The sequence below is a fragment of the Camelus ferus genome, chromosome 7 (genome assembly GCF_009834535.1).
Source record: "Camelus ferus isolate YT-003-E chromosome 7, BCGSAC_Cfer_1.0, whole genome shotgun sequence".
In the NCBI taxonomy this organism is placed as follows: Eukaryota; Metazoa; Chordata; class Mammalia; order Artiodactyla; family Camelidae; genus Camelus; species Camelus ferus.
This window is the reverse complement of record NC_045702.1, coordinates 33,315,858-33,343,029: the sequence shown is the minus strand read 5'-3', so window position 1 is coordinate 33,343,029 and position 27,172 is coordinate 33,315,858. Positions and strand designations below refer to the sequence as shown.

Here is a 27,172-nt window from a genome sequence, read left to right as displayed (position 1 = left end):
CAAGAAACACTAACAAGGTGGCTGGAGTGAACACACTTGTGCAGCGTGCCTCTCATCTTTCCTAATCATTCTACTTGATCCCTGTAGTTTAAGGGGAAAGGCCCCCACATATTTAACATGCCCTCTAGTCTAGCAATAAACAATATCTAACAGATTCTTCCCTCTGACTTCAGCCAGAGCTGATGAGTAAGAAGATCTTTCATCCTTTTGGGACTTGGAACTCAAAGAGATGTAGAGGGCTAGAGTCACACAGATAGAGCTTACTAGAAAAAGAAGCCTTCCCAGAGGGGTGAAGAGAGCTCTGATGGTACAATGAACTCTGGGATCCAGCAGTTGCTGCAACAAGAGTCAGTTAATGCACTTTTTTTAAAACTAGTTTGAATTTGGTGTGTGGCGGGGTGCCACTTGTAACTAAGAGTACTGGCCATATACTATGGCAAATACTCAGAAAGGGACGCAGTGAAGGACAAGGGATGGAGCCTTCTAAAGCAGAAATCACTGGCATGTATTCTCTTATGACTCAGAGTTCATCATGGCAAACACATGCCTGTTGGCCCCCTCCATGTAGTGCCACCAAACCAGAACAGAGCAGAAGGAAAAAACAGCATGAATATTACATGAGTAGCAGAGACATTATACAACCATGACCATTACCTAACGACTAGACCACAGAATCAGGGAGACCAGAAACCATGAAAAAGCAGGTAGGGATGACACTGGACCCATGGATGCTGAAAGAGGAGCTGGTTCAGGTCCTGTCTCAGTCAGTCTGGGCTGCTAGAAGTCCCACAGACCAGGTGGCTTATAAACAACAGAAATATACTTCTCACCAGAAAGTTCTAGAGGCTGAAGTCTGAGCTCAGGGTATCTGCATGAGAAATCATCTTCCTGGTTTACAGATGGCCAACTTCTCATTGTATCCCCACATGGTGAAAAGAGAGGGAGCTACCTTTGTGGCCTCTTCACATAAGAGCACTAATCTCATTCATGAGGGCTCCATCCTCATGGCCTAATTATTTCCCAAAGGCCCCACCTCCAAATACTATCACATTGGGGTTAGACGTCAACATATGAATTTGGAGGGAACACAAACATTCAGTCCATAACAGATCCTCAGCAAGTAAAGTGGCCTTCACCCCAATTCATTGTTGACCCAGCCAAGACATCCTTAGTGCAGTCACTGGATTTCCTTCTTGTCTGCTGGTCTTCAGTGGAGCTGGACTGTCACTCTCCCAGCTACTTAAGGTGAGACACCAGAGGTTTTTCTCTTTAGGAAACCTTAGTTCAACTCCCTCATCCTTCACAGTTCTCATCTTCCTTCCTTCTCTCCTCCACTGTCCTTCAGCTGAGCTTTATTTTGTTAAAGATTGATTAAATCTTCCTACAAACTTCTCAAAAAGAAAACCAGGACTGGTTTTTGCAACCTTTCAGAGTATTGCCCTGCTTTCTAACCTTTAATCAAGCTGGAGTCTCTTCCCTCACTCCTTACCCTCCTCCTTTTAGTCTCTTGAGCTGTAATTCATGGACTGACTTCGTTTCAAAGAGAATTCGCTATGTGGAGTTCATCATTTCAAGCCTCTTCAAATTAATCTCAATGCTACAGGGTGATTTCTTGCTTCATTCCAAGAACATTTTTGAAACTATTAGATTAATTCTTGAAAAATGTAGACTTCTAAGGGATAGGCTGCCAGACCCAAATTAAAGTGAGGTGAACATATCATTAAAATGTCTCCATCCCAAAATACCAAAAGTTACATGCAATGTACGTTAGAAATTCAAATCAACCAAATCAAATGATATTGCTTCATGAAAGTCACAAGAAAAAGCACGTCTACCAAAAAAAGAAGGCAGTGGGTTTGCATGACAAGCCTGGACATTATCTCCATAGGAACAAGACTGGAAAACACAAGCACAACTGCTGAATTCACTGCAGTCTGCAGCACAAAACTCACCAGAATTTTTAATCTTGTCATAAGACCCTTAAGTAGGTCATAGCAAGCTTAAAAATTTTTGACAGCAAGAAAAGTGTGATGGGTGACAATGTATATACATCCTCTTGGAGGAAAAGTCGGTATTTTGTTATTCTGAACAAACCTCTTTGCATTAAAATTATTAAATATTTAGGAAGAGCATGAACAAAAATATCTATTTCAACAGAGAAACTAAAAGAAGTATTATACCATCTTAAACTAAACTACTTGATAACCAGACTTAAGGTGCTGCTTACCTAAAACTGGAAATCCTAAGTGAATGGCTATAAACACCAAATACAATTTAAAAAGTTATTTATACATATCAGTTGATTAAATAAAAGAAAACCAAATCTTTAAAGTATTATTAGAGTGATGTTTCAGATAAAGGCTGTCCTTGGCTCCCACGTCTGGGGCTGCTTGCTTTGTTTTTAATAACGGCCTTTTGGTACTTTGGTATTTGCTGCAAGGCACCAAAGCATTCCAGAAGTATCTGTCTTATTCTGAATTCCTCCCAAAGTGACATTGAGTTGCAGTCGGATTCCTTTACGTTATGTGAACACCATATAAAACAGCAAGTAAGAAAGTGGCTGAAAGGTAGACTAGATTTTATTCCATGCCACTGTGACCCCACTTTAGTTACTTTTGTCTCATTTCCCCCCAGTCTTCCCCCCTCACCTAAAAAGGGAGGATGGGCAGGGAAGGGGTAAGAACAAATGTACAGTCATCCCTCAGTATCTGCAGGGGACTGGTTCCAGGACCTGCCGCAGACCCAGAATCTGAGGATGCTCAAGTTCCTTCTATAAAATGGGGTCATACCGCCAGCCCTCTGTATCCATGGGGGGTGGAACCCACAGATGTGAAATCCCTGGTATACAGGGCCTATTCTACTGCCTTTTATTCATAGCTTCAAATCAATACTTGAGAATCAAATGAATAATTTTCTCTAATATATTTTACTTTCCTAAGGAGAATACATTCTAATCTCCACAAAAAAAAAAAAAAAAATCTTTTCTTACAATATTCCCAAAGGAAAGGGCAAGCAAGGGAGGTATGAAAGCACTCATTTATTCAGCTAATAAATGTAAATAAATTAAAACTCATTGGAATCACCTTTGACTTCAATCACTAAATGCATCTGTTTATTTTAGCTGTAATAAATCTGAGCAAGCAATCCAATGAGCTGTAAAGACATTTTAATTTATTATAATTTTTAATTTTTATATTGTATGTATTTCTGGAAAGCTCACTATAAAGTAAGTCCAAAAGAAATACAATAGACAGATACAACAGAACTAAAAATCGGCTAAACTCCTTTACCTTTCTAGACTAGAAAAAAACAGGCTTACAGAAGCAAATATTTTGATTATTTCTCTTGTTAGCTATTGTTTGAGGCTCAAAGAAGAGATAGATGAAAAAGCATAGAACTACAAATTTATAAATGGAGTTTGAATACTCCCAATCCATCCCTTAAAACAAAAGCAAGCCAAACAAAGAACCCTGTTTAGGAGGGCAGAGGTCAATGCCTTTTACTCTGAAGGCACATGCTACATGCTAGTAACGAATGCAGCAGCATACTTCAAGGTGTGCCTTAAACCTCTTCCTGAAATTTGCCTGCACTGCTTTCTCACCTTCATTCAAAACTTCAAACTTTATCCTTTTAGGCTGTGACACTGCAGCAGTGTTCCTGACCCTTTCAGTTAAGACTGGGCTTCTCTTTCGACTTGATCAGTTACGACTGCTGGATCAGCTGTAGTGAACACTACAAAGGATGTGGACAGAAACCAGCACTAGTTTCCAAAGTTCATAGTCATTGCCTCAAGAAGTCCAGTCCTTGGAAATCTGAGCCACTATTTCTCTGCTGGGGGGATCATACTCTTCTTTATACTCAAAAAAGAAAAAAAAATTTAAAAGAATGAGTAAGCTCAACACAAAACCCACATCAGCATTAATGTTTCGGTATTAAATATAGTGCTAGGAATAGAAAAAAATGCCTAGAAGTAGAAGTCAAAAGTGATTGCATCTCAACTGACACATCCTGCAATAAAGGAGCACATTTTCAGTTCCTGGACTAATCTATTATGCTTTGCACTGGGTTTTGATCGCAAGTTCACTCCTAAATCTGTATTTTTATTTAAGGGGCCTAATATTTCCACTTGCACACATGTATGGGAAAGAGAAAACGAGAGAGATTCATGTGTGTATTTGGGGGCAGGACAGGAGAAGATGAAAGACTACACAAGGATAAATCATTTGACTGACTTTATCGAAGTTTTATAATGGACTGGGTAACAATAGTAGAATCAAACAGGATTACTGAATCTACTTCCTCAAATGGCTAATGGACATTTCTAAGGATCTTTTTAAAGTAACTGAACAAGGAAAGGAAGCTGACTGTGTGCATTTTTGAAAAGTGGCAGCTGGAGGGATGGAACAAGACTCTAGCATCGCTCTGAGTCCTGTTTGCATACTCTCCCTAGGAAGTGGAAATGAGGAAACGAATGAGCTGACTAAATTCCGAACATTCTCACTTAAATGCTGTCAACTGGAGAGAAGCTGAATTAGAAGTCCTCTAGAAAACAAAAAAATCCTCAAGACTCGAGTCCTGTATTTCCTCAAGTGCCAAGGGCTTGCCCCACTCCAGGGTACTAAACAGAACTACGGTCAAGTTGAACCAGCTGCAGCTACACTGAGTTGACAGAGGTCTAGAATATTTAAAACTAGTAGAAAAGAGGCACATGTTACTATACATAAAATAGATAAACAACAAGGACCTACTGTATAGCACAGGGAACAATATTCAACTTCTTGTAATAATACATAATGGAATCTGAAAAGAAACAAGGAATCTGAAAAGAAAAAAAAAATGTATGTATGTGTATAAATGAATCACGTTGCTGTACACCTGAAACTAACACAGTAAATAAACTACGCCTCAATAAAAAAAATTTTTTTAATTAGTATAAAAGAAAGTTGATCCAGGTAAGGTAACCAGCCATCCCAGTGTGCCCAGGACTGAGAAGGTTTCCTGGGATGTGTGACTTCCAATGCTAAATGTGAGAAAATTCAGGACAAATAGGAGAGTTAGTCACCCTAGATCCAGGTCCTTCGGCAAAGGCTGTACTCAGCTCCAGCTGAGTTGTCCCCACTCTTGTTCCCTTGGATCATGAGTACTGCAGTGAGGCTAACAGCCAGCCCTCAGATTGTAGGGAGGGATTTAGAAGACAATTTAGTCCCAGATAAAGTAGAAACAGGATCAAGCAAATTCACTTCTACTGGATCAGAACAGATGATACGGAGAGTGGCCTCTATTATGCATGAGTGAGAAGAAAAAAGAATTATAAAACTATGCTAAAATAAAAACTACAAGAAAAGGATCTAGCTTGCAAATGATAGATGTGGAGCTAAGACTGCAAGGAACGTAATGCTGGGAACAGAAGACTTTCAGTGAGTATTTCGCATTCTATTAAAAAAAACTTTATAAAACTATGAGCTCTATAAGACAAGAACTCAAAAACTAGATGACAGAACAAAAGGCTAAAATGAAAGGAAGGTTATAGAAATAAGGAGATGCACAGAAAACAGCACTAGGTACTTAATAAACAAATTAGACACAGCAAAGGGCAGAAGAGATGAAAATCTAATTAATGGTACAGAGTAAAGGTTAGAGATAATGAAACTGAATGTGGCAAGAAAAGACAAATGAATCAAGGGAACTAGAGAGAAGATGATACATGGAGAATTAAGATAAGCAAACATGAGGATGACGGTTGTTCTTAAAGTAACACACACATACACACGCAGGAAAGAGAAGAAAAGAGGAGTTCATATTCAAAAAATAGAGTACAGAGAAGTATGACACACTCCCCCAAAGCTCTAAAATAACGAAGAACTGAAACTGCAGATCAAAAAGGCATTCTTGTGTCAGGGAAAATTTATGCATGGTAAAAAAGAAATCAAACAACAGCTTAAGTTATTGAACATAAGAATTAAAAAGTTTCCAGACATCAAGCATAAAAAAAAAGGAAGCAATCTACTAGATGGAGAAAGACAAAAAAAAACTAGGTTGACTACAGACATCATCACAATAATACTCAATGTCAGAAGACAGTGGGTCTGTGTCTTTACAAGAGGAAATGTATGACGAAAGGACATTAAACCCAGCTGATTTCCACTTCTAGTAGAAAAGCAAAAGGCAGACATTTGCAAACATTTGGCAACTCAGGAAACAGAGAAACAGGATATCCATGAGTCTTCCTTTAAAATAAACAGACCAAAATAAATAAGTAAATAAATGCTTGACCATGAAATCTGGATAAACAAAAGATGAATCAAAATAAAGAACTCAGAAATGGAAAAGCTGTGGCAAAAGAACCTGCGGTGAGCACAGAGTCTATTTAAATACAGAACAAAGACTAAACAACTAGAGCATTATGATTGCAAATCAGAGTATGACTGCTGTGAAACCTGAAAAAAGAAAAACAAATATAAGCGACATAAGGGGAGGTGGGAGGAAGCGCCAGTTTTATTAATTCCTCTTGTTTCCTAGCAGGGAGATAACCCATGATATCTAAGATGTTTAAATTTAGTTTGTGTTTAAAATGTTTAAGTTGAGATTTAATTGTATATAATAAAGCACACAGATCTTAAGTGTACTGTTTGATGGGTTTTGACAAATACATACACTCGTTTAACCAAGATTCCAATTAAGATACAGAACACTGACATCATCCTAGAAGTTACTTTCCAGTCTATACTCCATTCATCTCATACGCAACCACTGTTCTGATTTCCACCACCAGAGATAAGTTTTGCCTGTTCTAGAATGTAGTATAACTGGATTTGTAGACTACATATTCTTTTTGTACTTGCCTTCTTTGTTCATCCCAACATCTATGAGAATCATCCATTTGTTGTATATTTTAACAGTCCCTTCCTTTTTTATGATGGATGCTATTCCACTGTATGAATGTACCACAGTTCGTTTATGTACATTGTTTCTAAGCACTTATGAATATATCTGAAATGAACACTCTTGCACAAATCTTCTTGTGGACCTGGGTCTTCATTTGGGGGAGGTAAACAATAGTGGAATTACTGGATCTTAAAATAGGGGTATGTTTACTTTTATAAGAAACATTTTCCCATAGAGTCTGTATCATTTTTCATTCCCACTAAGAGTGTATGAGAGTTCCATTGCTCCACATTCTCATGTAAACTTCATATTTTCTGTATTTCCAATTTCAGCCATTCTGATGGATGCCTAGTGGTACTACTGTGATGGCTCCAACCTCTTAATGGTTCTTCTTCACTCTTTTCTTTATTTTGGAGGCACTGTTTTAGATATCCATGTTTTTAAGATAAAGAAACTTAATCAGAAGTTTAAAAATTCCTCCAGTTTCATTTCATTAAATGTAGTGCTTTAAATTTTAAAAGAGCATGTACAACACGGTCACACTGTTATAAAATTACTCATGCCTGTCTACTTATTTCCATTGATTCATCCTTCCATTAATTTGCAGATGCTGTTATTTCCCAAATGATAACATTTTATTTCTGGCAGGTAACATTTGAGGGGGATTTGAAACTGTCTTCTTTGTATTTTTCTATATTACTTGAATTTTAGAAAATGAGTATGTCTCAGGATTTTGAAACAATTATAAAGCCACTATCTGTTGTTTAATGGGGATTGGACACCATATAAATGCACACAGAAAAAAACATGCACTTGACAACTAAGTACTTTTGAAAAATTAATTAATAGACATATCAACAGATCATCTCTATCTGGGGGACTTGTGATTCCTCAAAAACTTTGTAGGGAGGAGCAACAGAAGAGGCTCAGTGGTGATAAATACTAATGTCATCCTGCCACACAAATAGATGAGGACTGAAGGTCAATATGCCAAGTGAGGTCCAGAGCAACAGCTTGAAGGTGGCAGAACTGCCACTTCAGTCCCACCACTGGCTGTGGATCTTCAACTGCACTCAGGACAGGCTACACCCTACATTGTCACTGAGTGTGTATCCTGAAAACCAACACCAGTAGGACCATGTTTCTCCTCCACGTGTCAAGGTGACAAAAATGTAAAACCCCAGTAGAAGCTGGATAATCCTCAATCAGAGATGTAAGTTAAACTCTGGTTCTGTGGAAAGGGACACACCTTTTGGCACCAGCTAGAGCCGATTTCAATCCCTGCTCCTTAATTACCAAAGCTAATGCTTTGTGACTATAAAAAGGACCACATCTACTTCATTCAGTAGGAATTTTTTTTGAAAAGCAGCATATTAGACCTATGCCACTACCTTCTGAGCTTAAGAAATGGTGCTTATCAACAAGTTCATTCACATGGAGGTGTTCATGTTCAAGTTAGGCTGGTCTTTGGCTTCTAAGGAGTGGTTTCATTTCTTTACAGTACAGAGTAAATAACAGGAAAGGAATTTAAACAGAGGAGGCAGAACAGAGAAGCTATGAGTGTTAACATGCATTATACCATGATATATTGCATTGTTTCAGGCTCGGTGAATTTCCAAGATCCCCTAGAATCATCATTCATATTTAAACACAGACTTCAAATGTATTCCACTCTTAAGTATAAGTGATGTCAGAATTGTTACCAACTCTCACATTATTATTTCAATGGGAAAATACTTCTAATTACTCACAGTGTAAGGAACCCTGCCACAACTCCTGCTGTTAAGGTTGAATTATCAAGTACTTACTGTGCCATGTGGAAAATCGAAAGTTATAAAGAGAATTTCATTTGGGAGCCTCAGAAATGCATAAATCTAGTTATAAACTGTTATTCTTTTTTTTTAAATTCTTCTTAAATAACTGCCTACTTGAAATCTTCTGGCTTTTATATATTAAACCTATCCTTAAAGTAACTCTGGAAAGATGGATGTAGGGAGAGAAGCCTCCCTCTCTGAACGATTTCCTCATTTCCCAAGAGCTCAAGACTTGCCCCAGGGCTACCTCTACCCCTGTGGGATAGATTAGATCCACAGACATCTCCTGTTTCACCTGCACTGTGTTTTAAAACAATTATAACTACCACCAACATTTAAGAATTAGGAGTTTTCCATAAATATATTTAATTCCCAGCTTTTCTTGAAAAATCAGAAAATCCACTTAATCTGGGTCCTTACTTCCCATGATAACAACTTAATTTGACTTAAGTAATAGCTGACCTCTTTAGATGAAGATAGCTTCCAACTACTCCTATTACTTACACCTGGCCTTTCCACACAGTGCCTGGTACCATAAGCATTTGAATTTTCAGCCCCCACCATGTATCAAGTATATTCTGTTGATAAGTACCTTGTTCATATTGCATATATCTTTGTTAATAAAATGTGAGTGACTTAGGCATGGCCTCAAGCCATCTTGTATGTAGCCCACTAGCTGGGAAAATAAAGACTCCCCATCTATGTATGCTGACCTGGTCTAAAGTGAGGTTAAAGTGAGGTCAAAATGTTTTACAGAGAAAATTTAATGAGATCAATATGAAATAACAATAAGTGATTAAATGGAAATCCTCCAACAGGATTCTCAAATGATAGAGATAAAATTTCAGGTTACTACACTATCCAATCTTATCTTCTAACTGATCAGAATTGTAAACAGAAAGGTCTTCATACTTAAGTGACACAAATATGGGATATTAGGCCACAGGTAGACAATGTATTTTTGTTTTAAAATGTCTAATAGGGGTTTAATTAAATAAATCATGATCTCCATATAGAAGGATACTAGCATTAAGAATGATATACTGCTGAAGGAAATTTAACCACATGAAAAACTGACAAGGATCATTCAGTGAAAGGATCATGTTCTAAAATAGAATATTCAGTGTAACTCCTTTTAAAAATACGTATTACAATTATATATACACATATAAAGAATGAACAGTTGTATATATTCTATATTTATATTCTGTAAACATGCATTTAAAAAGACTGAAAGTACATTCAATGTCTAAAGTAATTATCTCTGGGTGGTGGATTTAGAAGTAACTATTATTTTTCTGGGGTTTTTTTCTACATTTTTGACAATAACTAAATATTATTTTCTAGTAAGACACTGATAACATACCAGCTCAGGTTGAGACGCAGTCCTAAGTCAAAACCATTAGTTAAAACATCTTATGAAGTATTTTCCTTGGGTTTAACAAGGAAACACTGGTTAACACTGCTGATAAAAATCCTTCCAGAGTCTCAAGTACCCATCTATTGTGACAGGAAGGTCACAGAATGCCCAATTATAATAATTCTTTTCAGAAGAGGTGGAATCCTGAGGTGTAGCTGTCAGAGTAAATAAGAATACATGATTATAGGAGTTTAAAAATTTATTTCCTCTGACCTCAAGGAAATGGGGGAGAGAAGAAAATGAGGTCATAGTATACTTCTGTATTAGTCAACATTTTTCATCCAATCACACCCCTGAATGAATTTTAAGTATCAAAATATAATTCAGTGTATATGAACAGACAACAGACAAATTTTAGATGAAAGCAGGGTCACTGACAAACCCACCATTCAATGGATAATAAACAATTTCAAAAATGATAAATGTTAATTAAACTTCAAATTGTACAACTACTATGTAACAACAGACCTGGGCATAAAACCTCCACCTTCAAATTGTAAGCCCGATACTGTTTCTACTCTGTCACTCTGCTTCTTGAGCCATTTCACCATAAGGGTAGCTAACACAGGACTAAAAAAGACTTTTTAGTTATGGTCCTTGTACTGCTATTAACTTTTATTTTGGAAAGACACTTCCCATTTATGAGTTTCCTTCCCTCATTAGTAAAATGAAGGAGCAGACCTATATGATATCCATGACCCACCCAGCCCTAAAATTCTATAATTTGATGGCAAAGAGAAGACATCTGCTTGGGCCCCAGGCAGTCTTTTTGTGCTGCAGAGCCTGCTTCTAGATAGCCAATCTGTACCCCACTGGGTTAAGAGTAGTGGCCTGTGGGCTTATAGAGGAGCGGCTGCCAAAGTAGATATTCTCCAGTCCATAAAGGAATGACAATAACAGCCATCTGCAAGGTGATAATAAAGAGTAATAATCTCTGAGGATGTTTACCAATCATTTTAGTGACTCCCCAGCTCCACTCATTGAAACAGACATCACTACGGTCAACCAATGGTGGGGAGATGAAGACATTATTCTCATGACTTATCTGCCTCGGGACAGGAAGATGTCAAAAAGGTCAAACAGGACACTGGATCACAGGCAAGGAGAAAGGATTAAGAAGTTACCAAAGACCATTGGTAAGATTCACATCCAAGACAGCAAAGGTAGGTAAAACTTGCAGTTACATGGGAAGAGGCTAAGCCAGCACATGATGAGTGAAAATTCCATGAATGCCACATGATAAAAATTAGAGCTAATACATCAGGGGAAAACAAAAAAGTAGTTAATATTGCATACTTCTATACAAAATTAAATCTTTACTGCCCAACGGTGTGCTATAGGAATGACCAATTATCCATGGACAATAACCACTCTGTTCACTCACCTTACTCAACAATTAGCATATTGGGCAGAGGGGGAGAATAAGCAGGCATCATTGCCTGCCCAATGAAATAGAGACTTCCACAGGTCTTGACCAAAACGATGTCATTAAATCTCTTTTACCATCAAAAAGAATGTAATCAATAATCTCATTATTCCCTCTGAAAAACCTGTTTCACTAATGATCATATTCAATTCTTCTACCCTCCAGAAATAGCCACAAATCCTATACGATGATGCATTGATAACACAAAAACACACCAGTGAGGGGTGACAATGTAGATAACCAAGATGTTGTTTAAAATGTTAAAGGCAAGATTAAGATCTCTATTAAAAAGGCATCTATAAAAGCCATCAATGGAGAGAATGAGGTGTCACAGAATCATGAATATTTAATGAAGAGGCAGATAAGCCATTCTCACAGAACACAATCAATTTCAAGAACAAAATGATGCAAAAGAGCAGAGTTAGTTACCAACTAATTACGAGCACCAGTAGATTCAAATGTCAGGAAGAGAACAGACAAGCCTGGAGAGAAGGGATATCTGACTTCAAAATGGTTTACATGTAGTATTTGAATACTCCTAGATATCAAGCTAATTCTGGGCCCCCTAGAAGTTGTAGTAAAAGCTCTTAGCTTCCACTCTGAAATACAAATTTTAGACAACAGTTAGCAGGCCACATTATTTTACAAATGAGTCATGGACACTCAGGTTAAAAAAAAAACAAACAGACTTTCTGAAGATCCCCCCACGAATTAATCAGAATAAGAATAAAACTTAATAATACTAATGGGTGTTGTAATTGTTACATTATTATTGCTGCTGCACCTTCATCTGGATAGCACTAACAATTTAACAGGTATTGTGTGAAGTCCTTTATATACATCCTGTCAATTAATCTGCTCATTTACTCTATGAGGTTAAATATTATCATCAACCCCATTTACAGATATAGAAACTAAAGCACAGAGAAGCTAGGTTATTTATCCAAGGTCACACATAGGGTGAGTGGGAGAGCAAGGATTAGAACCTAGGAAGTTTGGTCCAGAATTTGCGCTCCTAAACACTGCCCAACACCACTGCTTGGCAGCCTTGGCTTTCATGTGAGTGCGGTTCCACCTATTCTATCGCTATAGCAACATAGACGATAGCCGTGAGCTGAGATGAAAATAGTGCTAGGTGATGAGTCAAGAGACGTGGGTTCCACCAACAACCTGAGTGTCCTGGGGCACCTCATTCTACTTTCCTGGGCTTTAGAGTCTTCATTTGCAGTAAAGTGTGTTCTGTATGAGATAATGCTAAACATTATTTTTATCTAGTGCTCAGCAATGCACATGAATTTGTTTCTTCTGCTTTCATGATAATAGGCCATGACACATTTTTATCTGTAGCCCAAACTCCTCCTCCCCCTTGACGCTCATATATCCAAGTATGTACTTGATATCTCCATTTATGTCTAACACGTATCTCAAACATACCAGGTCCAAAGTCAAATTCTTTTTTCCTACCCTGCTGCCTCCAAATCCCTTGATTCCACCCTAGTCTTAAACAGCCTACAAAACAGAATTGCCTTCTACCAGTTGTGAAAGCCAAAAACATTAGAGTTGTCCTTGATTCCTCTTCCACACTCTACATCCAATCCTTTAGTAAACCCAAAGGTAGGTTCTTCAAAATATATCCTGAATTCCTCAGTGGACCACTCTCACCATACAACTAGCTCCACGTAAGCAGAGCTCTCCATTATCTCTCACCTGGACTATTTCAATAGCTTCTTGCTCCTCCCCACTCCTCCCCACCACCACCCACAAAGCTTCTTCCCTTGCTTCTCAGGGCAGCAACCAGCAGGATTCCTTCTAATATCTAAGCTCCTCTGGTGTCTCCTCTATGCAGAATCCTCCAAGGGCCTTCCCATCTCACTCACCATGAAAGCTCACATCCTTCCCACCACGGTAAGAAAGGCCAGGGGATGTGGTTCCTCACCACACCCCATCTTGGTGGAGCCCGTCTTCCGCCATTCTCCCCTTGCTCATTCCACGGGCCACTCCACTCTTTGTGACTCTACAATCAGTGTCAAGCACTCTCCTTTTCTGGTTTTTATACCTGTCTCTGTCTACAACACTCTCTCCTCAGATAACTACATGGTTTGTCCTCTTCTTTCTTTAAGGTCTGCTCAAATGTCACCTTACCAAAACAAGCTTTCCTAACTAGTGGAAAATATAGAATACTCCCACTGTTAAGATCTACCCCTTTACCTGAACTTATCTTTATAGCATTTATTACACCCCATCCCATCATCGCCTCATGAAAATGTCACCTCCATGACACTAGGGAACTGTTCACTGCTATGAACATACAGACTGTAATAGTATCTGACACATAGCTGATTTTCAACACATACTTATTAAACAAATAAACAAACCAGTAAATAATTATCACAATGTGTTATACCAATCACTTTACACTAAACACTCCTTGGCTGAGGACAAAGATCAAATCTTTTCATCCATATGCATCCAAAACTTAGTACTTACCTGAAAGATAATAACTGGTCAATATTTATCAAACAAGTAAGGGCATTTTCCCCTGAAACATACTAACTCCTTTCTATGACAGGGCAAGAACCACTAGATTCAAAAGTCATACCTCTAAATCTGATAGGCTGGTGAAAGTTTACCATTTTATTCAAGAGAGTATTGTTGAGGAAAAAAAGAAGCCCTAACAGACATCAAAGGCACGGTCATAGCAAATGCTACCATTTAAAAGATGAGGGAATATATGTCAATAGCCATTTAGCAAAAAAATTATATTAAAATTTATGCTTCATGACACAAAGTTAAGAAAAATAACAGTACTTTTCCCATGGAGTAAAAAGCAACCAAGTTCTCCTTAGCTATCATTCGTTTATACTCATGGCATATGCAACTACGGTTTAGGGAAATCATTGTTCAGCACTCTGTCTCTTGAATAACAGCTGTACTTTGAAAAAAACAAAAAAACTTGTCAACTGAAAGCCTACATCTCATTTGAGCTTGTTTCTTTATTGGATATACTCGTTATCTGCTAGATCCTGGGAGCTTTACTAGTACTGGAGAAATAAGTCATTCTAGCCCATTATACCTTAAATTCTACATAAAAACAACATGAAAGGCAAGAATCTCTCACACCCATGCAAGCAACCATCTTCCACACAACTTTGGAATTAATAAAAAGAGCATCCATCAGCGACCTTTGGGTACCAGTTAGCCTTTGTCCAAATCTGAGGTTGGTGTTAGGAACCAAAAGTCTGTCTCATCTGTCCCACCCTGAAATATTTAAGAAAATTCAGACACTACAAAAATTAGATTTAGGGAAACTGTATTCTTGTAATAAAGTATAAAGTTCAGTATTTTAAGAAGTAAAAGACAAGGTAAGGGAAAACAGTCTCCCAGGAAGCTGCCAAATTGGACAACAAAAAAATCCTTCAGTGGAAATTTACACCTGACACTTGTTTCTAACCAAGATGGAGTAACAGAAACTAAATTTAACTTACTGCCTGAAACCAAAAACTGAAATAAAATATATGTAACAATAGTTTAAGACAGCGGACATTAAGACATCAAAGGACAGTAATTCACGAGAGAAGGGATACACATGAGGTAAGCCTTATGATTGCCCTAGTCTTCTGCCTTGAAAGAGGGTCCATGCCATGGAGTTCTGAGAAAAAGCCCAAATGGAACCCGGTGGACTCCGTGAGTTGAGGAAGTAGAGTTGGGAGTCTAGGGAGACCAAAGAGGCTTATAATAGCAGAGAGGATAGAGCTACTCAGAGAAAGAATTACAAAAGTCTATGGAAGTTCTACCTCAAGTATTCAGAAGAATACTGATCAGCACATGCACATGAAGGAACTACATGTCTGGGAAAAGAACCACTCTAAAGGATTAGAAGGAACAGTGCCTGGAACTCACACAAGGCCTGTTCCCAACAGGCAGACTGGAAAACCTCAAGATTCAAAGGTTATTAGGAAGATAAGGGTTTTGCTTCAGTAGTAGGGCAAAAACAGTCCTATACTAACTACTACTCTGTCCTGATTAACAAATCTTAAAAGTAAGATGCAAAAGGATCAAATTAATTGCATCCCAGAATGAAGGTCAAGAATATGTACAGGAAATCAAAACGACCATCACCCAAAAAGGTAATATCTACTGATACGCAATTTTAAAATTACCAGAAATGCACAGAAGCAGGAAAATACGGCTCTTCAAGTAAAGAAAAATTAACCAATGTAAAATGACTCAGAAATAATATGGATGTTATAATTAACAAAGACATTGTAACAGTATTATAACTATACCCCATATGTTCAAAAGTTAGGTAGAGATATTAAAAAGAAGACATTAAAAAGACTTAAATTTCTAGAGTTGAAAACTACCATGTGTAAAGGGAAAAAAGCCCAACTAATGAGATTAATAATAAACACTGCAGAACAAAGATTAGAGAATTTGAAGATATATAGCAACTATACAAAATAAAATAAAGAGAAAAAATTTTTAACAAAACACAGTATCAGTGATCTACTATACGACACCACCAAGTGGCTTATTACATGTGTAATTGGAGTTTCCAAAGGAGGGACAAGAACAAAACATGTATTGAATAAATAATGGTATTTTTTTCCAATTTTGATAAGAACACAAACCTATAGAACCAAGAAGCTTAAATAAACCCAAGCATGAGAAACATGAAGAAAACTACACTACCCACATTATAATGGGATTGCTTAAAACCAGTCATAGAACATCTTAAAAGCAGAAAGAGAAAAAACACACATATACAGAGGAACCAAGATAAGAATGACAGCAGACTTTGTCTCAGAAACAATGCAAGCAAGAGGACAGTAGAGAAATATCTTTGAAGCACCGAAAGAAAAAAAAAAAAAAAACCTAGAATTATATAACCAGTAAAAATATTTCTCAAAAACAAAGGTTAAAGACTTTTTCAGATATACAAAAGCTGAAAGAAATCGTTACCAGCATTACAAGAGATATTAAAAAAAAAAAAGTCCTTGAGGAAGATGGGCATTTATAAAGGTACTCAAAGGAATAAAGAGCACCAGAAATGGTAATTATATGACATTTTAAAATTTTTCTCTTATTTAAATCACTTTTTAAAAATTGACTATTTTAGCAAAAGTAATTATAATGTATTCCAGAGTTTAAATCATGTATTGAAAAAGTATGTGAAAATAGCACAAATGGGGGTGGGGGTATTGCTCAGTGGTAGAGCACATGCTTAGCTCCTGGGTTCAATCCCCAAAACCTCTGTTAAAAATAAAATAGCACAAAGGTCTGGAGGAGAGGAACAGAAGTATATTATTGCAAAGTTCTTATACTATATATGAAGTGGTACATCACTTGAAGTTAAACAATGGTGTATGCTAAAACCTTAAAGCAACCATTAAGTAACCAAAACAAAGAGTTATAGTTGATAAGCCAACAGAAAAGATAAAATACAATCATAAAAACTACTCAATCCAAAAGAAGCAAGAAAGCAGGGAAAGGGACAAAAAAAAAAAAAAAAAAAAGAAGATGGGATAAATAGAATACAGTATAGCAAGATGACAGATAAAAATATAAACAGCAACAATCACACTGAATTCCAATGGTCTAAACACCAAAATTAAAAGGCAGGGTTCTCAGATTAAAAAAATCAAGAGCCAACTATATGTTGTCTACAAGAAAAATACTTCAATTTAAAGGGACCAGTTAACTTTAACATGGCAACAATAACCAAAAGAAAGCTGAAGTAGATTATATTAACATCAGACAGAGTAGATTTCAGAGCACAAAATATTAGCCTGAAAAAAGAAAATAATTGCATAATGATAAAAGAGTCAATTCATTACAAGGGTATAATAATCCTAAACATTTACATACCTAACAACAGATATTCAAAATACATCTAACAACAGTTTTATCAAGGCAGGTGTTTGAAGGCCTAGAGACCTAAACCTGAATATTAGCCTTGCCGCTGCTAATTTTATGACCAGGGCAAGCGATAAAACCTCTCAGTGTCATTTCTTTATCCATATTACAGATATCCTCAGACCTACTAACTTTCAGGATGAAAGAGTATGTGTCTGAGCACTTAGCATGCCTGATACACAGAGCAGGAACTCAAAATTGGTTATTCTCTCCTCCTTTTACTTGTCATGGTGTCTGTTTTGTATTTGTTCCAAAATTAGAGATTCATCATCACAAATAAAATCTGGCATTTTCCTCCAGAATTTAAAAAGGCCTCTCCTTAAAGTCTTTAAAGTATTGATCATCTCTGGATCAGCCTGGCTTTTGCTTAAATTTGATGGGTGGCCTCCCACTGAGATAAAAGGAAAGTGGACTACAGTGGTAGCTCTGCTGCCATCCAATGCTAAGGTCACTGGGTTTATTCCCTGACTTTGAATGAACTGTGCACAAATCAGAACAATCCTAAACCTGGTGTTTACTTGCCCAAAAACTTCTTAAGTATTCTGTTTCATTTGCTGAGGTTATATAACATTACCCTGGTTCAAAAAGAAATACTTTTGGGTATTGGGTTTAAATTGTTCTTCCACATTGTCAAACAATTATTTTGGTAGAAAAGTTAAAGGCAGCCATTGATATGAATGATTTATGAGAGTGATAGTGATAATATTTTTTAAAGGAATGCCAAATGCTGGAATTCACTGTAAAGTCATTAAAAAAAAATGGAGAGATCTTCTCAGGGCATACTTCCTATTTCACTATTAACTTTCACAATAAAGAAACTGCTACTCTCAATTCTGATTTTTCAGTGATTTAAAAGTCTACATAAGATTTCATGCTGTCAAGACAAATTAAGATTGCCAAATTTTCCTAAAATTCAATGTCTGAAGATAGAATATCTACGGGCTGTTTTTTGTTTAGCTCAGTAATTCATAATTAATAATTTCTCATTATGGCATCATACAGATGAAGAAATGATTAGTGAAAATCCTTTGTGGCTTTGCAATACAGCCTTTCAGGTACATAATTCTAAGATTCAAATACGGCCACTGCTCACAGTTTGAAAAAAAGAAAAAGAAAAAAAGACAGTATTAGGTACACACATATATACATTAGTGCTTTATACTACTACTGTACTATACAGTACTATGCTCACACCTAGATCAATTAGTGGAACAACAAAAAATAAGATGTTGTTTTTAAGATTCAGGAAGGTGGGGCAATGGAATAGTAAAATGAGGGTAGGTGGAGATTGTAATGAAAAGTTTCATAAATGAGTTTGGAATTCCTCAAGGCTTTGAGGGTGGAAGGTTAAAAACTCTCAGAGAGAATGAAGTAGGACATTTCACTAGTAGAATTTATTCATAGGATGGAGGGTAAATTTAGTGGCACCAGATTACGAAAAGCCTTGAAGTTTCTGCATACACACGAGTTATACTTCTTAGTTGGGCAAGTAGCAATGACACTAAATTACTGATTCTTTTTAAATGACCACTTTTATTGAGAAGAAGAGAAGCCAGGAAGAGTAAAGAAGGAGTTAGAAGAATATGTAGGCTCCACACCTTTTGATGTTAATTTCTGAAATAAGATATCTAAAAATGATTGCAATCATTTTCAGAGAAGCCATTAATAGGTCAGAAAAAGATCAGAGAAAAGAATGACATTTTGCAATAATAAAAAATTTTAATTTACACCTAGCTGCAAATATTTTTTCAGTAAGAACTTGAGAGCTTAAAGGAAAGAATCTCAGGAGCTGTTCAAATGCTACTGTACCATTATATGAGATGATTCAATATCACTATGAAAAATATTCAGGCATTTTTCAAAAAGGCAAAAACAAAACAAAACAAACAAAACAAAACAAAACAAAACAAAACACTTACATCTTCCCAAGGCTATTCCAATTTATTTCTCAGAAGACTTACTTTTAATGAAAACCTAAAACAAGGTCTATCTAGATAGATCTCTATATATTTATACCTATATCCATAAATGTTTATAGATAGATACTTTTATATATATATATATATATATATACACATATATATATATATACACACATACACATACATACATACATATATACATACTTTTTTAAAGCTACCTTTTAACATCCAAACCCCAATACTCCTCTTAGAGAAAGCTCTATAAATACCTGTTGCATTCAGTAGAATTTTAATCTTTCATTCAACATTCTTTCCTATTTCCCCTCCTTCCCCATTTTGAGATTTATAATATATTACAGGTTTCCACTCTAGATTTCTTTGAAATCCACTACTAGGTTATGTTACTTCAGGGCTGGATCATCAGGCCTATGTTGGGGCAGACTTGCTTCCAAACGTATCAGTTCACTTTCTGTATCTCCAGTATGCCATAATCCCCTAGACCCAGTCTTGAACCATTATACAAAAAGCTTTGCTGCCTCCCCCTCACCCGCTAACAATGGCTACAGTTTCCTCATAGTAGCAGCTGGATTTGCACCCCCCATCCCCTCCCACCATTCCCCTCTGTTTTGTCCCTGCATTGATTTCACATTCCTCTCCAAACTATTATTAAGCACTTCATTCTTCCCCTCAACAGTCTCATTTTACAGTTTTACCAACTAAAGCCCACTGAAATTTCCATAATTCATACCACATACAAGTCATTCTGTTTCAGAATCAATGGACAGAACACACCCGTATGATTCCAACTTCCTGCTCTGCTTTCCTGCGTCACTAAGCTTAAAGGAGTTAACAGGCCAAGAGAAAAGCTAGTTAAACTCTACAGTTTCCCCTACCCAGTGTTTATTCATTTCAGCTATTGTTATTTAAAGGACTCACATAATGAGATTCAACTCTCTTAACTATTCAAAGACTGGACCTAAAAAAAATCACTGATTCTTACTGTCCAGCCATCCTTCTGGAGAGGCAATAGCAGGCCATAAATCTTACTAATTATAGGATAATATTTGGTCACATGCAAGACCCCAGGGTGCTATTTATATCCTATTCCTCAGATCAGTTCAAGGGTTTGAAGTTCAAGGGAAGGACAAGTAAGGTGCCACAATCAGACTTCACTGCTGCAGACCATACCTCAAAAGCAAGCAAAAACACGCTGGTTCATCTCATTTTTACGACTTAGGCCACGTGTCTATCTTTAAAGGGGTTTTTCTGTAAGGAAAAAAATTATTCCACTCATTTCTTTCCTACTCTAATCTGTTTCTCAAAAGTCCAAGAAGTAATCCTGTCCTGTCTCATGAAAGAAAGCACCACTAACTAGTACAACCCAACAAGGCACTATCCAGCTGGATTACAAATTGTCACAAACATCATAATAACAAAGAAAAGGCTCTTTCCAAACACGTGACAATACTCAGCTTATGCTATAAAACACGGGGATTTGTTTCCATAGTTTATTTAGAATTTTGTTTGCTTGCCCACTGAATGGTATCCATGCAATTACTAGGTCTTGCAAAACCAGTTATGTCTGTCAGAACTGTAGGAGAAAGGTCCCAGGGAAAGGCACTGTCAGCCATGAGTCACCCCTTGGGCTGGAGCCTGACTAAGCACCTGGGTTAGGAGTAAAGAAGGACAAGCTGCAAATGAAAATGGGAGCTAGTCCCAGAAGAGGGAGCAATGGTGGTTGCTGGAGGGGCCAAGAACAAACATCTAGGCCCACTCACCCTCTGAGCTTCGTCAGCTCTCTCTGTTTGAAGTCTCAAGGCTTCTTAGAAAGCACTCCTCTAATGGGATTAATGAACAAACTTAATGTATTTAGAACAGAGAGGTTCAGAAAAAGAGTACCTCCACTTCTGAACTGGGTCAAAAATAATGACTTGCTCGGCAGCATCAGGTTTGGGATTACAAAACCTTGAATCCTTTGGATAAAAGTTACTTAAAACTGCTTTCCAATTCCAGAATAATGAGACCTATCATTACACACCTTGGTAAATCTCCACGCATCCCTACCACACTGACTCCAATTTTCAGAGCAAACAACCTCCATTCTCCCAGTAATCTCAGCATTAAACCTCTAAGCTTGTGGCCAAAAAGAACACAGAAGCCATGACTATATTAACTGACATCTAACACAGAATAAGAGAGCCCGGACTCTCCTCTTTTCTAAACTAGCCTCTGATCTTAAAAATTACTGACACCCCTCCCCTCCAAAATCTACAAAATAATGAATAAAACAATGTAATTTCCATTTCTTGTAGGTAGAAAATAGACTTTTTATGTAACATTGGACTTACCTGACTCTGCTCTCAAATTCTTTTAATTAAACATAAGTCGTTCACAACATTTTGAATTCAGTTATTTTACATTTATTTAGAATCTCTGTTTCAAAAATCTTCAGGTTGATTTTTGAACAATAATATAGGTGATATTTTCAAAGCCCTTGAACTTATTCCAAAAGAGATTAAAGTAATTTAAGCTATATATAATATACATATATATATATATTTTTATGGGAAGTTAGAATAAATTTAACTTAATATAAAAATGTATATAAATTAAAGAAATATGAAACAAAGGAAAATGAAGGTATAAAAGCAAGACAAAGCCAAGAGTAGCCCTGGCATCCCAAATGTATCTGATGCGTCCCCATATATTACAAAAACTGTAACAGATGGAACTGAACACTGTACTGTTCAGTACAGAAGATGGAGCTGGCTCTAAGCTCTTCCTAAAGAAAGGCAAAGAAAGAAACGAGACCACTGACAAGAATCTCAGTATCCATGAGAGAAAAACAAAGAAATAGTAAAGGAAAAGCCCAGGGAGACCTGATACTAAGATCAGAGAAAACTTTTTTTCTTCCTATCTTGAATCACACAGCACTCTGCTAGCTTTGGCTGGAAAGTAGGAGAGTGGCAGGTGGGAAAGGAACAAGGCAGGTGAGATCAGATGAGATCTCAGCCTTTCAATGTCCCAGCTTCAAGAACAGCAGCTCTGGGTACTTTGACATGATTGGCCTCTGTGTAAGATTTTTTGGGGTAAAAAAAAGTTAGGTGGCTTTATTTTAAGTAATAAGTTGACATCACAAGATGAGCCACTGAGGCATGGGAGAATATATTACAATTTCTCTGTATATGTATACAATTTTTTTACCTTAAAAATAAAGTAAGCTCTGGCGGGGTGGGTTTATTAGCTCAAATGGAATGCAGTTTCCTGGGTTCAATCCTCAGTACCTCCATTAAAATAAATAAGTAAATAAATAAACATAATTACTTTCCCCCTTAAAAATTTTTTTAAAAATAAAGTAAGCTCTTCTAAAGTCTGTTTATTATGCTGTACACCAGAAATTGACATATTGTAATTGACTATACTTCACTTAAAACAAATAAACAAACAAACAAAACAAAACAAAATAAAATAAAGCCTCTTGTTAGAACTCTCCCTGGAGCATTCCCTAAATCACATAGTACTAGAACTGTGAGGCCTGGACAGAGAAGAGAGGGGATTCCGCCCAGAGGGAAGAGTCCATGCAATTCCTGGCTCTTAGCTTATTGTGAGAGACTGCAATGCACCTGGGCTTGGCTCCGAGGATTTACAAATAAGATTATATCAGTTTAACAGAACTCATTTACAAATGTGCAAATGGCTTAAAAGGATTCCCCACAAAGAAAACATGGATTAAGGAGAGCACTAATAATGTTTAAGCACAAGCAAACAAACAGAAAATAGCAAAATTGACATTTCTATGGATTTACCCTAATCAGCCATATGGTATAGGTAAAAAACTGAAGATCTAATCAGATCTGAAAATAAGAGGGCAAAAACAAATCATGCAACCCAGGCTGAAATCATTAAGAAAACTACTTGAAATATGGATTTTATATCCATTATCATTAATAATGCACTGTGTCCTTACTGTATCTTGTGTATTAGATATCAGCTATTAAAACCAGATACCAAAATTAACTACTTGGTCCTCAACTCATCAAACTACATACTTTAAAATGGGTGCTGTTTTCTGTATGTAAATTATAATAAAAATAATAAGGCAAAAGATAGTAAATTACTTAGAAACTAACCTTCAAATGCCTGTATCACAAAGGAATCAGTTTAGGTCAAAAATAATAAAGCACATTTAACCATATTGCCTTCACTAAAATTATGATCTTGTCGCATGACTAAAAGGGCTTTATAGTATAAATAAAAATTAAATAAGTTTATTTTACCTTTATCTCATCTTATAAAAATTTGTTTTTGGACATGCTTTATATTATGCTTAATAAGCATATATATTACATACATATAACTTATAAATAAAAATGCATATTTTGTTGAGTGCAGACTCATGCTTTACCAATGGAGTTTCACTAACATAGAAGAAAATGTACAAATTATACGAAGTAGAAATGTGTGGAAAGTGTTTGGATAGGTCCTTGGAGAGAAAGAAGTCCAGTAGCAGTGATAGCACATTATCTTTGCATCCACCCCTTTATTTATTCCTGTAACTTCACCCCTACCACGGTAAATTTTTTTATAATATATAGTCTAGGTAATTTTTATTAATAAATCATTAAAACCTCTATTGTAAGGAATAGCAAGCATTGCCTCCACTACTCCAGGAAGGTTCCAAAAGCAATATGAAGAGATAACGTAATGTCATATGCATAAGTTATTTTCATAATATGAATTACCCTCACATAATTCACATTAAATTTCATTTGTGACCTTTCATCTAAACCAACCTGCTTGATTAGAATCTCTGATATGTCTTTTCAGCCCTTTCAAATGCTTACGATCCTGAATGGGGCTCCCATAAACTCAATTTGTCACCTGCTCCCTGTTTTATTAACCCAATCATGAACATACAAAATATTGAGTCCCTTGGGCAAAGGCTTCGTGTAACCAATTCTCAGAGCTTCAGTCAGGCAGAAGCCTTGACCATAAGCTTGTTTGCTGTCTTATGGGGAACACAGACAGATCACAAGCAAGAAGACAATGAAGAAGAGAGGGAAGGATGAGAATAGGAAAAAAAGCCAAATCTGGAAGTGGGGTCTATGGGGCTGGGCTGGCAAAGGTCAAAGCCTACTTCCTCTTCTTCCCACATGTCCAAGGGTCACAGCGTCCTGGAAACTGGTAAGTGAGGGAAGGGGACTACAGAGAGATGGACAGAGGAGAAAAAAGCTCTTCCTAAGCCATAGCTCAAAGTTCTGAAGGAAAAGCTGATTTGGGTGAAAGATTAAGCCCCACTCTGAGGACATCAGGGGTTTCCTAGTCCAATCTGGCCTAAATTTCAGATTTGGGAGTTCAACCTTATTTCAATCACTCAGGACATTCGGAAGCAATTGAAATCACAATAGTATTCTTACACACCTGGACAATTTCACATTCATAAAATTACACTGCATTTCAGAAATAACGTCAATGAACATATTTAAAAATAGATTAAAAAAAGTTTCTTCTGTATAGCACAGGGAACCATATTCAATATCTCATAATAATCTTTAATGAAAAAGAATATGAAAACAAATATATGTATGTATATGCATAACTGAGACATTGTACTGTATACCAGAAATTGACACATTATAACTGAATGTACTTCTAAATAAATAAATAAATAAAATCATCTCGAGTAGAACTTAGGAAACTATTCTCTTCCACATCTCTTTCAACTCAAGATGTGATGATAACAATCATCTTATATTTACCTTCATTTTCATTCAAAGCAAAAATGATATATAATTATTTCACCAACTCATGATACAATTCATCAAAGAGAATTCCAGCTATGCAGCCCTGACTAGCCAACCCTGCCTCCTCAAAGAATTCTCCACTGGACTGAGTAGGGATAGTTGACTAAAGAAATCATTTTTTGATTAAAATAGAAATTAATTTAAGATAAACATGGACACATCAAAAGAAAAAAAGATGAAAGCCACGGGACAAGGGGACTGATATGCAGTTATATAGATGAGGATATGGACACTTCCCCATGGCTGTGTCTAAAACATTGAGAAATCTTCCTTTTCAGATACTGGCATTTACTAAACTCCCCCTCAGGGCACTGTACGGCTGTAACAACACACAACTACTGCTGTCAAAGTCTACAGCAACTCAGAAGAAGAAGAAAGAGAATACATTGAAGAGCCAATAAAAAATTTTCTTTAAAATTAAAATTAAGAACTTCTTAACTTTAAAGCGAAAACCTCCAAAAAATCGTTGGTCGTAACGGAAAGAATTAAGATCACATTCAAAGTGGTGGCTAGAAGGATCACCACATTCAGTTCAGAATTTCACAGGCTTGACATCAAGTCCAGGTAGCACATTTCACAGTCAGGCAGAGAGAAAACATATCTGCAAGGGGCCACCAACTCCAATAGAGAGATTTCATTTCCAACTCCTAAAAAGGAGAATTACAGAGAAAAAGAATGGATGAGATTTCTTCCCTGATTGTTTAAGCCATTTCAAGGTCAAAAGCAGTCTAACAGTAAAAGAAAGGCCTGAGTTCCTAAGATTAGGAGGTATCTGAGATAACTGATAATAATCCCTCAGGTTCTACTTGACCACTTGTTCTGTTTACATTCTCTCATTTCACACGAATGAACACTTTCTATTATAAAACAGAAAGGATGAAGTTAAAAACTACTCACCTCCCCTCACCCATCTGCGTGTCTTTCCTACAAAGTGATGATCACACACGTGTGATTCCAAGAATCACCACTCTGGATGGATTGTAGGCTACAGCCCATGGGCACAAGGGACTGCTGCGCACCCTTTGGAGAACAGCTGCTTCCTGCCCCAGCTGGCCTGCCCAGAGTCTGGAGGACCGCAGAAGTGGGTCACACGAACAGGCAGTGGCTGAATTAAACCACAGAGACATTCACAGTCACAAAGGGAATGAGAGCCACACTGGAAAAGACTGTCCAAAGGGCCAGGCTTTGGCTCATGAGGTAACTCAAGACAGATGTCCAGGAGGTAGGATGTAGACAAGGCCTGTCTTTATGGGAGCTGAGCTCTGGGCCTGCTACCCACTAGCCTTCCTGTCACTTGCTTTCCACAGTAGCCTTTTCCAAATTTTATTTTAAGGAATACTCTGGGAAGATATTAATAATGTTCCATATACACACACGAAAAGGTGTATATAATTTAAAAAAAAAAGTTAGGAGGTTCCTTTGCTGGATAACTTCCCAAGGTCTTTGTCATGTTAATCTTCACTGGGACCTTCCCAGAGGAGAATAAAGTGATGAAAGAGGGGTGATGGTTTTACATAAATTAGCTTATTTAATCCTCAAAACAGACCTATGCAGTAAGTAAACTGATACAGTATAAAGATGAGGAAACTGTGGCTGAGAGAGCTCATCAGAACACAGCTAGTAAGGAGCAGAACAGGAACTTTAACTCAGATCCAGCTGCCAAGTACCTTCATTCATTCATTCATTCATTCATTCAGCTAGTAAATACTTCCTATGTGCAGAATGCTCCTAACTTTTCCCTTGATAATGTTGATAATTATGACCAACATCTTTTCTCCTACCAACCTTACATTAAAAAAAAAGTCTAACTTACATGGGTTGAAAGAAAACCCCAACTAATACCCATTCCTCCCATGTGTGAAATTCACTTTGTGTAAAGCAAAGTTTCAAAGAGGAAAAGAACATCAGGGAAGTCATGGGAGTGGGAAAAAGCACTGTACACATTCACTAGACACTTTGAAGGGACAGTTTTGTCTTCAATAAAA

At 36.9% G+C, this 27,172-nt stretch overlaps 1 protein-coding gene and 1 long non-coding RNA gene across 4 annotated transcripts in view; both read right to left on the bottom strand.

Moving 5' to 3' along the window:
• Nucleotides 1-27,172, bottom strand: part of DOCK4 (dedicator of cytokinesis 4) — a 405,529-nt gene that overhangs the window by 256,414 nt on the left and 121,943 nt on the right. The window lies entirely within an intron of this gene.
• On the bottom strand, nt 6,214-26,139 carry LOC116664882. Its single transcript, XR_004321385.1, has 4 exons — nt 26,130-26,139; nt 11,304-11,314; nt 10,066-10,068; nt 6,214-7,898 (listed from the first exon to the last, which is right to left on the bottom strand). It is a non-coding gene; the product is annotated as an uncharacterized LOC116664882 (long non-coding RNA).